The sequence below is a fragment of the Vicia villosa genome, linkage group LG3, assembly GCF_029867415.1.
Source record: "Vicia villosa cultivar HV-30 ecotype Madison, WI linkage group LG3, Vvil1.0, whole genome shotgun sequence".
Lineage (NCBI taxonomy): Eukaryota > Viridiplantae > Streptophyta > Magnoliopsida > Fabales > Fabaceae > Vicia > Vicia villosa.
This window is the reverse complement of record NC_081182.1, coordinates 155,964,199-155,979,727: the sequence shown is the minus strand read 5'-3', so window position 1 is coordinate 155,979,727 and position 15,529 is coordinate 155,964,199.

Here is a 15,529-nt window from a genome sequence, read left to right as displayed (position 1 = left end):
TCGTTTGTATGCACAGCATGACATTTCATTACGTTAATGGCGGAATGCTATTAACAGGTGGCCTGAATTGGCAATTATTACCAGTGGGAGCTTAGTGCTCGGTAAAAAGGTGTATTTGCCCGAGTGGCAAGAGGTCATCAGTGGGGGCTAGATGCTCGATGACGGTTAGTCGTAGCTTACTGCTCGACAAAGGTGTATTTTCCTGAGGGAAAGAAGTCCCAGCATAATGCTCGGCAAGGTGTATTTGTCATAATGACAAGGAGGAGTTTTACTCCGGATTTGGTACCACATGCATACGCATAGTCGAGTCTCATTCATCATCGTCAGTCTTTATAATTTATGTTATCATTCATGTACCGCATTACTTATATATTGACTGTGGTTGACTTATTTGATTATCTTGTTATATGATTCTTAATGATATTTGTGGGCATTACTATATTGATCATGCTTTCATTATGAATTATATTCTCACCCTTCTGCCTTAATGTTACCTACTCGTGGGTAATGTGCAGGTGATCCGCAAGTGTAGGTGCTCTCTTTGTAGTCGTCCGTTTTGGTGTCGTCCGCTCGTGATACGTAACACCTAGGGGGGGGATCAAACACTTATTTTGTAGATAATGCTTATAGGATCCTTTTGATGTATATTTGATCCTTTAGATGCATTCGTATTATGTATTTTGGACACCTTCTCATGCGATGTATTTTGGAAGAATGTTGTGGATATTTTGTTTACCGATGCATTTATATAAGTGTGAATACATTCAGGTGTTTATGGGAATCTTTCCTCTTTGATTAATTGTGTTACGCATCTTTTGGGAGTATGTTATGTTTGGTTACGTGGTTACTTAAGTGTAACGCCCTAATTGTTTTTATGAATTTAATTTTTATACTCTGATATTTGTACCTATATGCCTGGGTAGAATTGGGGTGTTACATAAGCAAGAAGGTAGATCAGAAGATCTACAGAAGAATGATAGGATCTCTTCTATATTTTATTGCTTCTAGACTTGATATTTTATTCAGTGTATGCTTGTGTGCTAGATTCCAACCAGATCCTAGAGAATCTCACTTAACTGCTATTAAGAGAATTCTGAGGCATCTGAAAGGTACTACTAATGTTGGTTTAGTCTACAGAAAATATGAAGAATACAACTTAGTAGGATATTGTGATGCTGATTACGCTGGAGATAGAGTTGAAAGGAAAAGTACTTCTGGAAGCTGTCAGTTTCTGGGAAGTCACCTGATCTCCTGGTATAGCAAGAAGCAAGACATAATTGCCCTCTCTACTACAAAAGCAGAAGATGTTGCTACTGTTGGATGTAGTACACAGATGCTCTGGATGAAAACTCAGCTAGAAGACTATCATATATATGAGAGTAACATTCTTATATTCTATGATAATACTTCTGCTATTTGTTTATCTAAGAACCCTATTTTAAATTCTAAGGCTAAACATATTGAGATTAAACATCACTTTATTAGGGACTATGTTCAGAAGGGTATTCTTTCTTTAAACTTTGTTGATACAGACCATCAATGGGTTGATATCTTTATAAAACCCCTTGCTGAAGATAGGTTTAAGTTCATTATGAAGAACATCAGTATGGACTTATGCCCAGAATGAGGTTATGAGAAGATCTGATACATGGATTAGATTTAAAATGCTTATTTATTTTCTTATCAAATGTTTTGGATTTGTATGATCATTTAGATACTCTGATTCTGTTATTCCTAACGTTTCATATATCTAAGTATGATACAGAACTTTTGTTAAAGCAAAACAGCTGTCACTAGCTATTCCAGATGATGACCACGTGTTCATTGTGACGGGAAAAGCATCCGTGCAGTTGATGAGATGCCGCCCTAGGTAACTGTGCAAATAGTTTCAAATTTCACGCTATCTCTCCTAACGTCTCTCATCATTAATTATGATTGATTCAAATTCTGTAATCTCTTGCATTCAGAATTTTATTGCATTTTATTTCAAATACGTGCCTATTTAAACGCATCTCACATTCATTTCATCTCTTTCCATTCATCGTCTCTGTTCATCGTTATATGAATTTTTGCCTCCTCTTTTCTCTTTTTAAAAACCCTAAAGTGAAACCCAGTAATCTCAAGTGTTATTCAATGGCTTCTTCATCAAATGTTCAACGCAAGGCTTCATCCTCCAAACATCAAGAACAAGTACAACAACATAAATCTGAAGCCTTCAATCACAAAAGGTCATCTAGAGTTATTTACTTCTGGAATAGGCTAACCTCACTTTACAGATCTGAAGCCTTCTTACAGAGTTTGGGCGAAGATCATTCTGGGATCTTTCAATCACAGAAAGTCAACAGTTTCTGCAACCTACTTCATTCAAGATCAGCAGTTCCTTCTGTACTGCAATGGAAAGGGTATGAGAATCAACTTGCCTCAGGTTTTGTTTGATCATCTGTGTGCTCATGTGAAAGAATCAAGAGAGGCAGAACGTCTGAAGTATCCTAAGATTAAGAAGAATACCATTCCTATGGGAAGATTGGTATCAGACATTCTGACTGAGAGTGGTCTGGTTGATACTCTGAGAGCAACTGACTCTATTCAAGATCTGACTATTGCTCATGGGAGTACTCTAACTGCTCATTCTTTGAGAAGAATGCAGTTGATTAAAAAGGTGATCTCCACTCCAAAGGTGATTCCTGATATTCTGACCAGAAGAACTCCAGTTATTGATTTCCCTCTGAACTTCAAGGAAGAACTATCAGAATCTGTCCAAATCTATTTGGAGTCTTGTGTAAGAGAACAATTAGATGTTGATCCTTCTTGGATTCGTGGAAGAACTCTTCCATCATTGGATGATCTAATCAAGAAGGATAAGAAGAAGAAACAGAAGAAGAAGAAGAAGAAGAAGAAGAAGAAGAAGAGAAAGGCTGATGGTGAAGGTCCTGCGACAAAGAAAACTAAGAAGCAGAAGAAACCTTCAGGTATTGTGATCTCTGACTCTGGACCTATTAATAGTTCTGAACGAGTATCAACAGATAAACCTGATTCTCTCAAAATCCCTAGAACTTCTGAACAGCTTCAGAAGCTTATTCAAGATATTGATAATGTAGACACCTCTAGTTTATATTCTGTTTCTAACCTTCCCCCCCCAGAAAAATCCAAAATCTTCTAAAAATCCATCCCCTTCTTCCACCAAATCCAAAGGAAAACGCCCTCTTCATTCTGAACCTAAATCATCCTCGCCTATTCTTAAACCAATCTCACCAATTTCCGACCCTTCATCTATATCCACAGCAGAATCATCATCCTCTCTATCCTCTTCAACCACCTCTGTTTTGTTTTCTAGAGAACCTGAACCATATTTCATTCTTAACCCAGACTCTCCAATCACCTGTCTCAGAATCAACCCTCCAAAACCTTCTCTTGATATTCATTTTGAAATATTAAAATATAAGGTCAGAACACGGTTAGATGCTCTGAAGGTTGCTCATGACTCCAGGCAAGATCATGTAGCTGCTGGAAAGCTTTTGGTGAGGAAGTACAAACAGAGTTTATGGATCTCCAGAAGGATTGTTTGGCTGCTGCTCCTGGTCCTGCTGGACTTGCTCTAGAGTATGGTGGAGACAAGTATTATCATCCTATCACCAACTGGAAGCCTCTAGAAGAGAAGTCGTTTGTTGATGTTTTAGAAGAAGAAAATCCTCTGGCCATGGTTGTATGGAAGCCATTTCTGACTGGAGATTTTCATCTTCTATTCAACTGGTTCTGGGAGAACCCTCTGGAAAAGAATCCTAACATGGTGTATCCCGAGGTTGAGTATCCTCTAGAAGTAGAGATTCCTTTCTTTCAAGGGCTCCATATTGAAGAAATTCCTGTTGAGGAAAATCAAGAAGATGCTTAAATGGTTGAAGCTGATGCTGCTCATCCTGCTCTAGAAGATAGCTTTGTTGCTTCTTCTGCTGGTCCTTCATCTTCTATTCTGATGAACACTCTGAAGGAACTCCAACAGAATCAAGCTACCTTGGCTAGTCGTCTGGACAAGCAAGATGACACCAACGAGGAAATCAGAACTTGGATGAAGAAACAAGGAGAAACCTCCAAGAAACAAGCTGAAGACACCTCTGAGATTAAGAACCTTCTGGCCGCCTTATCTTATAAGTTTAGCCGGTCGTAGTATGTCTTTTGTCTTAGTTGGGTTTTCTTTGTTTTTGCATCTGTTTTTATTGCATCTGCTTTGTACTCCCTTCTGCTTATCAATGAAATATCTTTTTCTTTCTTCACTCTGTGTGTCTTTCATCTGAATCTTTTATGATTTTTGATGTTATGACAAAAAGGGGGAGAAACATGATAATTAAATTGATTTATAATATCAGTTGTTGGGCTTAAGTCTCAACATTCCTAACAAATATTGCAAGTATTTTCTGTCTTTGATAGTTTTGCAGGAATGTGATACTCTGGACATGTTCAATATGGGGAGAAGAAAATATTGGGGAGAAGCAAATCTGAAGAAAAGCTCTTAAAGAATTGAAGCAAGCTTAGTGCTCTAAAGCTTCAAGATCAGAAGCAGGCAATGCTTTGTTAAGCCTAAAGCTCTAAAACAAGAAGTCTCAAGATATGATAGCTCTGATACAAGCAAGCGTTCTTGATGACCTGATAAAGCCAAGTTGATCTCAAAGTGAAATTCAAAGCTCTGAAGCTTTCCAAATGGAAGCTCTGAAGTTCAAAGTTCAACGTGAAAGTCTCATCTGAAATGGAAAATACTCAGGGAAGTCTTTTATGTATAAATTCTTCTAGTATTAATTTCAGGGCGAGATTGTTAATCTCAGGGGGAGACATATTCACACACTTTGAATTATATGCTTTATGCTATATCTGTGTATTGTCTTTGTTCATCTGATATTCTGGATAGAAATTCATATCAATTCTGTATGTTTTTGTCATCATCAAAAAGGGGGAGATTGTTAGAACAAGAAATGTTCTGATCAATATTCTTAGTTTTGATGATAACATTATGTATGAATTTTGTATAAGATAATGTGGTACTCTAATCCTTTATGTTTTCCATTTCAGGAAAAGTATAAAGAGTATGCACAAATCAGCATTCAGAAGAACTGACCCAGAAGTTCTGGATTGCTTCATCAGAACATGGTCTGGCAAGACATCAGAGGATGGTCTTGCAAAATTAGAACATGATCTGGAAAGCATCAAAAGATGGAAGTCAGAAGCGAAGCTCTAAAGCTCTGATGGTATCACGCTCAAAGCACTTCAAAGTATGAAGACAGAAGTTGGATCTGTACCAAAGCTGAAGACTCTGATATTCAAACATTGTCATTCACAAACTGAGTCCAGAAGAAAGTACAAGATGAAAAGGCTATAACGTCAAATCTCTGACTGACAAAAGGAACATTAGAAGCTACAAAAGGCAAATTCAGTAAAAGCAGCAAAAGCATGGCTCGAGGTAGTTGACAAAAGAGTGTAACATTAAATGCATCATTGTACTATTCATGCAAAGCATTAAATGCTCCCAACGGTCATTTCCTCTCAGCGCCTATATATAGAAGTTCTGATTCAGAAGCAACTACAACACTCTTGCGCAAATACACCGAAACGCTGTCAAACTGAAAAGAAAAGAAGAACTTCATCTTCAACCTCACAACTTTGTAATATCGTAGTGAGTGATAAGAACTATAACTTAAGAGAAATATCACTTGGTGATTACAGCTTTATCAGAAGCATATTAAACTCTTGTTAGCATTTATTTTACATTGATTGTAAAGGAATTCCTAGAGTGATCAAGTTGTGATATGTAGACTCTAGAAGACTTAGAGGGTATCTAAATGGAGAACCATTGTAGTCAGTTTGATTAGTGGATTACATCCTCAGTTGAGGTAAATCACTCTAAAGGGGTGGACTGGAGTAATTTGGTTAACAACGAACCATGATAAAAATCATTGTGTTGATTATTTTTATCTACCATGTTTTTAAGTTACACTTATTCAAACCCCCCCTTTCTAAGTGTTTTTCTATCCTTCAATTTGTTGTGATTAGAAGCCCAAAACCAGTTGGGTTCTAGGTTGTAAATAGAAGGATTGTAACCTAGAAAGAAGAAGCCAACCAATATGTAAAATTATAAGGGTTGTGTTGGTAGGTGAAATCACCTGGTTTGTGAGATGGTCACCTTGTTCTCACTCAAAAGCCTTTGGGTAATGAGTTGAGTATTGTTCTTGGAGGAAGATTTTAATCAACTCCAAGATGGTGTTCTTAGTCTAGAGTCAAGGCTGAGTATGGAGGGAAGTGCGGCTTCCTGCCCGACATAAGAGTGTGTCTCCACATCATGGAAGTGTGTCTTCTATATTGTGGATACAGGATTGTGGGAATTAAGCCGTTGGTACAGCTCCTGGGACTGGAAACTTTACAACATCACTGAGGTGATTGGAAGTAGAATGGAGATATTCCATATCTAGGGAGGACCTAGGTAGAGATTACATTGGGTAGGGATTAAGTGAAGATTTTTAAACGGGGTAGTTTAGCTCTGAATTGATACTACTAATAGTGGATTTCCTTCCTGGCTTGGTATGCCTTCGGAGTAGGTAGTTAGACCGAACTGGGTTAACAATTTTGTGTGTTTTTATGCTTTTTAGTACCTGCTTTTACATATTTATATTCCTTGTACGTGTTGCTGTCAGATCATATATCTTGACATCCTATAGGACATCTGAGTTCTGTCATACTAGAATTTAAACTACTCTATGGACTAGAATGGAAAGACAAATTCTTTATTGGAATCTTTGGTGGCTTCTTAAAATCAGCCACCTCCCCCTCCTCCACTTTCTCCTCATGCAACTCAGACTCAGCCTCAAGTGAAGGTTATTTTAGAAATCTTATCAGCTTCTATTTTTGTGGCTCCAGTTAGTGTTCCGTAAAATTCTGGTACTTGCAATACATATGAAAAGACTCATGTCTCAACACAAAACACAATGTCAAGACAACTGTTATAACATCATCTGCTGATAAAAAACTCTTTTATCAAAACAAAAATTATGCAGAATTAAATTGCAGAAGTTAAAAGAACACATTCAATTATTAACCCAGTTCGATGCAACGTCACCTACTTTATGGGCTAAACAATCTCACTTTACAACTTATCTCATAATCACTACCTTGTGAAACTTCTAACTAAAACCTTCTAGATATGAAACCCCCTCTCACTTTCCATAATCACGTCAATGATAAATTCAATCATAAACCTGTCACAAGAACCAAAACATTATATTAGACTTACAATAAATAATACTTAGTTTTTCTTAAAATATTTTAACTAAGAACAATACTTAACTCTTTGTTGTAAAGCTCATGAGTTAGAATAATTTGTCTACTGTAACACTCCATTTATTTTCATAATTTAATTTAATTAAATTAATTGAATTATGAGGAATTAAGCAATTGGGCTTGAGTTGTGGTTAGTAAGGGAGGGGGTGCATTGGTAGGCCCTATTACTAATTAAAATAATTTTATTTTATTCTTAATAAAATAGAAGGAGTGGTAGAATAGAGAAGGTTACAGTATTGGGAAAAGAAGTCTGAACGTGAAAAGAGAAGAGGAACGGAGAAGTGCGACCGAGGAAGAACGAAGAATCAACCTTCAGGTAAGGGGGGACTCTTCCGTTTATCTTCTATTATGGGATTATAGATAATATGATAGAATTGATCGTGTTATCCGTACCAATTGGGTTGTGCTTAGGTTGTAGAAATGTTAGGTTTTGGGAGGATTTACACGTAATAAATATGCTGATTCGTGTAATGGTGTTATTTGGATGGTTTGAATGTATTATAATGTGCTATAATATGTGTTTGTTGTACTGTATGCGAAATCTGATTGGAATGGGTTGAATTGGTAATGATTTGGTGAAGGAAGGGTAAAATCGCAGGCTGTTTTCCACTATTCGAAGCGCTGGGATTCGCCAGTTCGCGCCGCGTCCAGGAGTTGGCGCCGCGAACAGCTTGGCAGAAGGCCAGGAAGCTTTGTTGCGCTCAGTACGCGCCGCGAACATATGACCGCGCCGCGATGGCGTAGTTTTTATTCGTTCCGCGCCGCGAACCTTTGTTTGCGCCGCGAAGGCGTAGTTCCTATTCGTTCCGCGCCGCGAACCGTGTGTGGCGCCGCGTGCTGTTAGTTGTTGCGACTGTCCGTTTTGAAAAGTTTTAAAGAGGTGTAACTTTTAAACCGTAAACCGGATTTTGGTGCCGTTTCGAGTACAGTGAGGCTAATTAAATAATTTATATACTCAAATGGTGTTTTGAGTTGTGGCTTGAATTATTTTTAAAACACTCGATCTTATTTGTTGTGGTGGGATATGCTTATAGGTTCACTAATGAATGTATTACTTGTATGATGACGTGGTTATAACTGGTGTTTATTATACATGTATTGTTGGTATGAAATATGTGTTTTATTGATGATTATGACATTGATCGATGTATGTGGGTGATGAGCATGTTATGGTTGATGCATGCATTCATAATCATTTGGTGGCTGGTCCTTGACGATGGTGGATCAGTGGTAGCTAATTCCCATTGTGTGGAATTAGTGAGTGGGTGTTACCGTATCCTTGACGATGGTGGGTCGGTGAGTTGGGTTATCCCAGATTTTGGTACCACATGCATGTAGTTGCATTGCATTAGGCTGTTTTGCTATTATAACATGAATGGAAGATTGTCCAATGTTATAATATGTGTTAATTTGGTTGTTTGCTTGCTGATTGTATGGTTTGAATCTGATCATAACTGTGATTGGGTGAATGGCATGTGAAATGATATTTTATTATTTATATCTTATAACATTAGTTAAATGTGAATGAGACTCACCCTTACTGTTGTTATTTTTCAGATTGAGGAGTAGCTCTCGTACTTGGTGAGGATTAGCTCGTCAAGTAGTGTTAGAGTCAGTTGGGTCCGTGTCATGCTCTGGTCGTGTAACACTGGGGGCGTCGTTTAGAATTATTTGCTGAACTTTTTATTTTGGATGGATTTGTATGTTGACGCTCTAAGTCTGTGACTTGGCTGTTTGTTATTCAGATGTTAAAGATAATTCCGCTGTGTTAACATGATGAATCTGAATAAATTTGGTTGACGTTCTCCTTTATGGCATGACATGAGTATTGTTGTTTGAATTATATGGTAGTTGTAATGCCCTTTTCATGTTTACTCTGATTATTGTTTATTATTTATGCGGGGTATTAGGAGGGTGTTACAATAGTGGTATCAGAGCATTGTCGGTCGTTTGAGTCAGAGTCTTAGTGTCGGTTAATCCCTCGTATGCGATTAGTGTAAGGTTGACACTGTCGATACTTCTTGTTCTAATAGATATTGTTTGATATTTAGCAGAACAATGGCTGGAAGAGGAGGAAGAAACGATGATGCTATCGCTGAGGCTCTGGGCATGATTGCTGGTGTGCTGGGAGGGAATGCCAATGGAGCTGGAATTGGTGCTGACAGGCAGCTGAATAGTTTTCAGAGGAACAACCCTCCGTTGTTCAAAGGCACTCACGATCCCGAAGGCGCCCAGAAGTGGCTGAAAGAGATTGAAAGGATCTTCCGGGTGATTGATTGTGACGAAAATCTGAAGGTGAGATATGGGACTCACATGCTGTCTGAAGAAGCTGATGATTGGTGGATGGCTAGTAGGGACGAACTGCAAGCTGCAGGTGTTGCAATCACTTGGGCTGTGTTCAAGAGAGAATTCTTGCGGAGGTACTTTCCTGAGGATGTTAGAGGCAGGAAAGAGATTGAATTTTTGGAGCTGACACAAGGTAACATGACTGTGCCAGAGTATGCGTCCAAGTTTGTGGAGCTAGCAAAGTATTATGTCCACTACAATAATGATGAGGCTAGTGAATTCTCGAAGTGTGTTAAGTTTGAGAATGGTCTCCGCGATGAGATTAAACAGGGTATCAGATACCAGAGGATTCGCAGGTTTGTCGATTTGGTTGACTGCAGCCGAATCTTTGAAGAGGACAATATTAAACTGAAGTCGTCGCACTCTCGCGAGTTAGTCGACAGGAAAGGGAAAAAGCATATGGATCGTGGTAAGCCTTATGGTAAGGGTAACCAGAAAGCTGGAGGCTGGAAGAAGCCTAGTGGGGGAGACTCTAGTGCCCCTATTAAGTGCTTCAAGTATGGAGAACCTGGACATCGCATTCACGAATGCAAAAGTGAGGAAAAGAAGTGCTATAGATGTGGAAAGGCAGGTCACATTGCTATTGAGTGCAAAGGGAACACTGTAACTTGTTTCAACTGCGGGGAAGAAGGTCATATCAGTCCTAAGTGTCCTAAGCCGAGGAAGAATCAAGCTGGTGGTAAGGTGTTCGCCTTATCTGGTTCAGAGACTACTCCAGAGGATCAGTTGATTAAAGGTACGTGTTTTATCCATGGCACTCCTTTAATTGCAATAATAGATACTGGGGCAACTCACTCGTTTATTTCATTGGATTGTGCTAAACGACTGAATTTGGAAATATCTGAGATTAATGGAAGTATGGTCATTGACACTCCTGCGTCGGGTTCAGTGACTACTTCGTTCGCTTGTTTGAACTGTCCAATTGATATTTTTGGTAGAGAATTCGGAATGGACTTAGTGTGCCTTCCGTTGGAACAACTTGATGTTATCTTGGGTATGAATTGGTTGCAATTTAATCGGGTTCATACCAATTGTTTCACGAAGACGGTTATTTTTCCTGAAGATGTCAGTGTTGAGGATTTAGCGATGACGGCTAGACAAGTGGATGAAGCAATGAAGGACGGGGCTGTCGTGTTCATGTTGATTGCATCCATGGAAGTGAAAAAGAAAGCGGTGAGTAGTGACCTACCGGTAGTATGTGAATTTCCAGAAGTCTTTCCAGAAGATGTAAGAGAATTGCCGCCAGAGAGGGAGGTAGAATTTGCTATTGAACTAATTCCTGGAACTAATCCTGTGTCGATGGCACCTTATCGTATGTCGGCATCGGAATTGAATGAGTTGAAGAATCAATTGGAAGATTTACTTGAGAAGAAATTTATTCGTCCTAGTGTCTCACCGTGGGGTGCACCGGTGTTACTAGTGAAGAAGAAAGAAGGTTCAATGAGGTTGTGTGTGGATTACAGACAACTCAACAAGGTTACTATCAAGAATCGGTATCCCTTGCCGAGGATTGATGACTTGATGGATCAACTAGTTGGAGCATGTGTGTTCAGCAAAATTGACTTAAGGTCGGGATATCATCAGATTCGGGTGAAGACGGACGATATTCAGAAAACAGCATTTAGAACGAGGTATGGTCATTACGAATATACAGTGATGCCATTTGGAGTAACCAATGCGCCGGGGGTTTTCATGGAGTATATGAATAGGATCTTCCATCCTTTTCTGGATCAGTTCGTAGTAGTATTTATTGATGATATTTTAATATATTCTAAAAATGAAAAAGAGCATGCGGATCATCTTAGAGTGGTATTGGAACTATTGAAGGAAAAGAAACTTTATGCAAAACTGTCAAAGTGTGAGTTCTGGTTAAACGAAGTGAGCTTTCTTGGGCATGTAATTTCTAAGGATGGTATTGCTGTTGACCCAACGAAAGTAGAAGCAGTGTCTCAGTGGGAAGCTCCGAGGTCAGTTTCCGAAATCCGTAGTTTCCTTGGTCTGGCGGGTTACTATAGAAAGTTCATTGAAGGTTTTTCAAAGTTAGCATTACCGTTAACTAAGTTGACTAGGAAGGGTCAAGCGTTTGTTTGGGATTCGAAATGTGAAGAAGGATTCCAAGAGTTGAAGAAGAGGTTGACTAGTGCGCCGATCTTGATTTTGCCGAATCCGGCGGAATCTTTTGTTGTTTATTGTGATGCTTCGTTGTCAGGATTAGGAGGTGTACTGATGCAGCATCAACAGGTAGTCGCTTATGCGTCGAGACAACTCAAGGTGCATGAGAGAAACTATCCGACTCATGACTTAGAGTTGGCAGCAGTGGTATTTGTGTTGAAGTTGTGGAGGCATTACCTATATGGTTCAAGGTTTGAAGTATTTAGTGATCACAAGAGTTTGAAGTACCTCTTTGACCAAAAAGAATTGAATATGAGACAAAGAAGATGGTTAGAATTTCTCAAGGATTATGATTTTGAACTGAATTATCATCCGGGTAAAGCAAATGTTGTTGCCGATGCATTGAGTAGGAAGTCCTTGCATATGTCTATGCTTATGGTGAGAGAATTGGATTTAATTGAGCAATTCCGAGATTTGAGTTTAGTATGTGAAGACACTCCTACCAGTGTTAAATTGGGTATGCTGAAGCTGACTAGTAGTATTCTTGAGGAAATCCGAGAAGGTCAGAAGACTGATGTAGAGTTGGTTGATAAGTTGGCTCTGATTAATCAAGATAAAGGAGGTGAATTCAGAATCGACGAGAATGGTATAATGAGGTTTGGTAATCGTGTTTGTGTTCCTGATGTTGCCGAATTGAGGAAGAGTATTCTTGAAGAAGGACATCGTAGCGGATTGAGTATTCATCCTGGTGCTACCAAGATGTATCATGACTTAAAGAAGCTGTTTTGGTGGCCTGGAATGAAAAAGGAAATAGCTGAATTTGTCTATGCTTGTCTGACTTGCCAGAAGTCGAAGATTGAGCATCAGAAACCGTATGGAGCTATGCAACCGTTATTTATTCCAGAATGGAAGTGGGATAGTATATCTATGGATTTTGTTTCAGGTTTGCCGAGGACGGTGAAGAATTGTGAAGCTATTTGGGTTATTGTAGACAGGTTGACAAAGTCTGCTCACTTTATACCAATGAGAATGGATTACCCAATGGAGAAGCTGGCTCAATTGTATGTTGACAGGATAGTGAGTTTACATGGTATTCCTTCGAGTATCGTGTCGGATAGAGATCCAAGGTTTACATCCAGATTCTGGGAAGGTTTGCAGAGGGCTTTGGGTACTAAGCTGAGATTGAGTTCTGCTTATCATCCGCAGACGGATGGACAGACGGAAAGGACTATTCAATCGCTAGAAGATTTGTTGCGTGCTTGTGTGTTGGAAAGAGGCGGTGCTTGGGATAGTTATCTACCCTTGATCGAATTTACTTACAATAATAGTTTTCACTCGAGTATTGGTATGGCTCCGTTTGAAGCTTTGTATGGTCGGAGGTGTAGAACGCCTTTATGTTGGTATGAATCTGGCGAAAGTGCCGTGATTGGACCGGAAATTGTTCAGGAGACAACAGAAAGGATCAAGATGATTCAGGAGAAGATGAAGACTTCTCAGAGTCGTCAGAAGAGTTATCATGATAAAAGAAGGAGGACACTTGAATTTCAAGCAGGAGATCATGTGTTCTTGAGGGTGACCCCCACAACTGGTGTTGGTAGAGCACTGAAATCAAGGAAGTTGACTCCGCGATTCATTGGTCCGTTCCAGATTACGGAGAGGGTGGGAGAAGTGGCGTATCGTATTGCGTTGCCACCGACGCTTGCGAATCTGCATGATGTATTCCACGTATCATAGTTGAGGAAATACATTGCTGATCCATCTCATGTGATCCAAGTCGATGATGTACAGGTAAAGGACAATCTGACAGTTGAAACTTTGCCTATGAGGATTGAAGACCGAAGGCTGAAACAATTGCGTGGCAAGGAGATAGCACTGGTCAAAGTAGCTTGGGGAGGACCAGCAGGTGGGAATGTGACTTGGGAATTGGAGAGTCAGATGAAGGATTCCTATCCAGAGTTATTTTCCTAAGGTATGTTTTCGAGGACGAAAACTATTTAGTGGGGGAGAGTTGTAACACTCCATTTATTTTCATAATTTAATTTAATTAAATTAATTGAATTATGAGGAATTAAGCAATTGGGCTTGAGTTGTGGTTAGTAAGGGAGGGGGTGCATTGGTAGGCCCTATTACTAATTAAAATAATTTTATTTTATTCTTAATAAAATAGAAGGAGTGGTAGAATAGAGAAGGTTACAGTATTGGGAAAAGAAGTCTGAACGTGAAAAGAGAAGAGGAACGGAGAAGTGCGACCGAGGAAGAACGAAGAATCAACCTTCAGGTAAGGGGGGACTCTTCCGTTTATCTTCTATTATGGGATTATAGATAATATGATAGAATTGATCGTGTTATCCGTACTAATTGGGTTGTGCTTAGGTTGTAGAAATGTTAGGTTTTGGGAGGATTTACACGTAATAAATATGCTGATTCGTGTAATGGTGTTATTTGGATGGTTTGAATGTATTATAATGTGCTATAATATGTGTTTGTTGTACTGTATGCGAAATCTGATTGGAATGGGTTGAATTGGTAATGATTTGGTGAAGGAAGGGTAAAATCGCAGGCTGTTTTCCACTATTCGAAGCGCTGGGATTCGCCAGTTCGCGCCGCGTCCAGGAGTTGGCGCCGCGAACAACTTGGCAGAAGGCCAGGAAGCTTTGTTGCGCTCAGTACGCGCCGCGAACATATGACCGCGCCGCGATGGCGTAGTTTTTATTCGTTCCGCGCCGCGAACCTTTGTTTGCGCCGCGAAGGCGTAGTTCCTATTCGTTCCGCGCCGCGAACCGTGTGTGGCGCCGCGTGCTGTTAGTTGTTGCGACTGTCCGTTTTGAAAAGTTTTAAAGAGGTGTAACTTTTAAACCGTAAACCGGATTTTGGTGCCGTTTCGAGTACAGTGAGGCTAATTAAATAATTTATATACTCAAATGGTGTTTTGAGTTGTGGCTTGAATTATTTTTAAAACACTCGATCTTATTTGTTGTGGTGGGATATGCTTATAGGTTCACTAATGAATGTATTACTTGTATGATGACGTGGTTATAACTGGTGTTTATTATACATGTATTGTTGGTATGAAATATGTGTTTTATTGATGATTATGACATTGATCGATGTATGTGGGTGATGAGCATGTTATGGTTGATGCATGCATTCATAATCATTTGGTGGCTGGTCCTTGACGATGGTGGATCAGTGGTAGCTAATTCCCATTGTGTGGAATTAGTGAGTGGGTGTTACCGTATCCTTGACGATGGTGGGTCGGTGAGTTGGGTTATCCCAGATTTTGGTACCACATGCATGTAGTTGCATTGCATTAGGCTGTTTTGCTATTATAACATGAATGGAAGATTGTCCAATGTTATAATATGTGTTAATTTGGTTGTTTGCTTGCTGATTGTATGGTTTGAATCTGATCATAACTGTGATTGGGTGAATGGCATGTGAAATGATATTTTATTATTTATATCTTATAACATTAGTTAAATGTGAATGAGACTCACCCTTACTGTTGTTATTTTTCAGATTGAGGAGTAGCTCTCGTACTTGGTGAGGATTAGCTCGTCAAGTAGTGTTAGAGTCAGTTGGGTCCGTGTCATGCTCTGGTCGTGTAACACTGGGGGCGTCGTTTAGAATTATTTGCTGAACTTTTTATTTTGGATGGATTTGTATGTTGACGCTCTAAGTCTGTGACTTGGCTGTTTGTTATTCAGATGTTAAAGATAATTCCGCTGTGTTAACATGATGAATCTGAATAAAT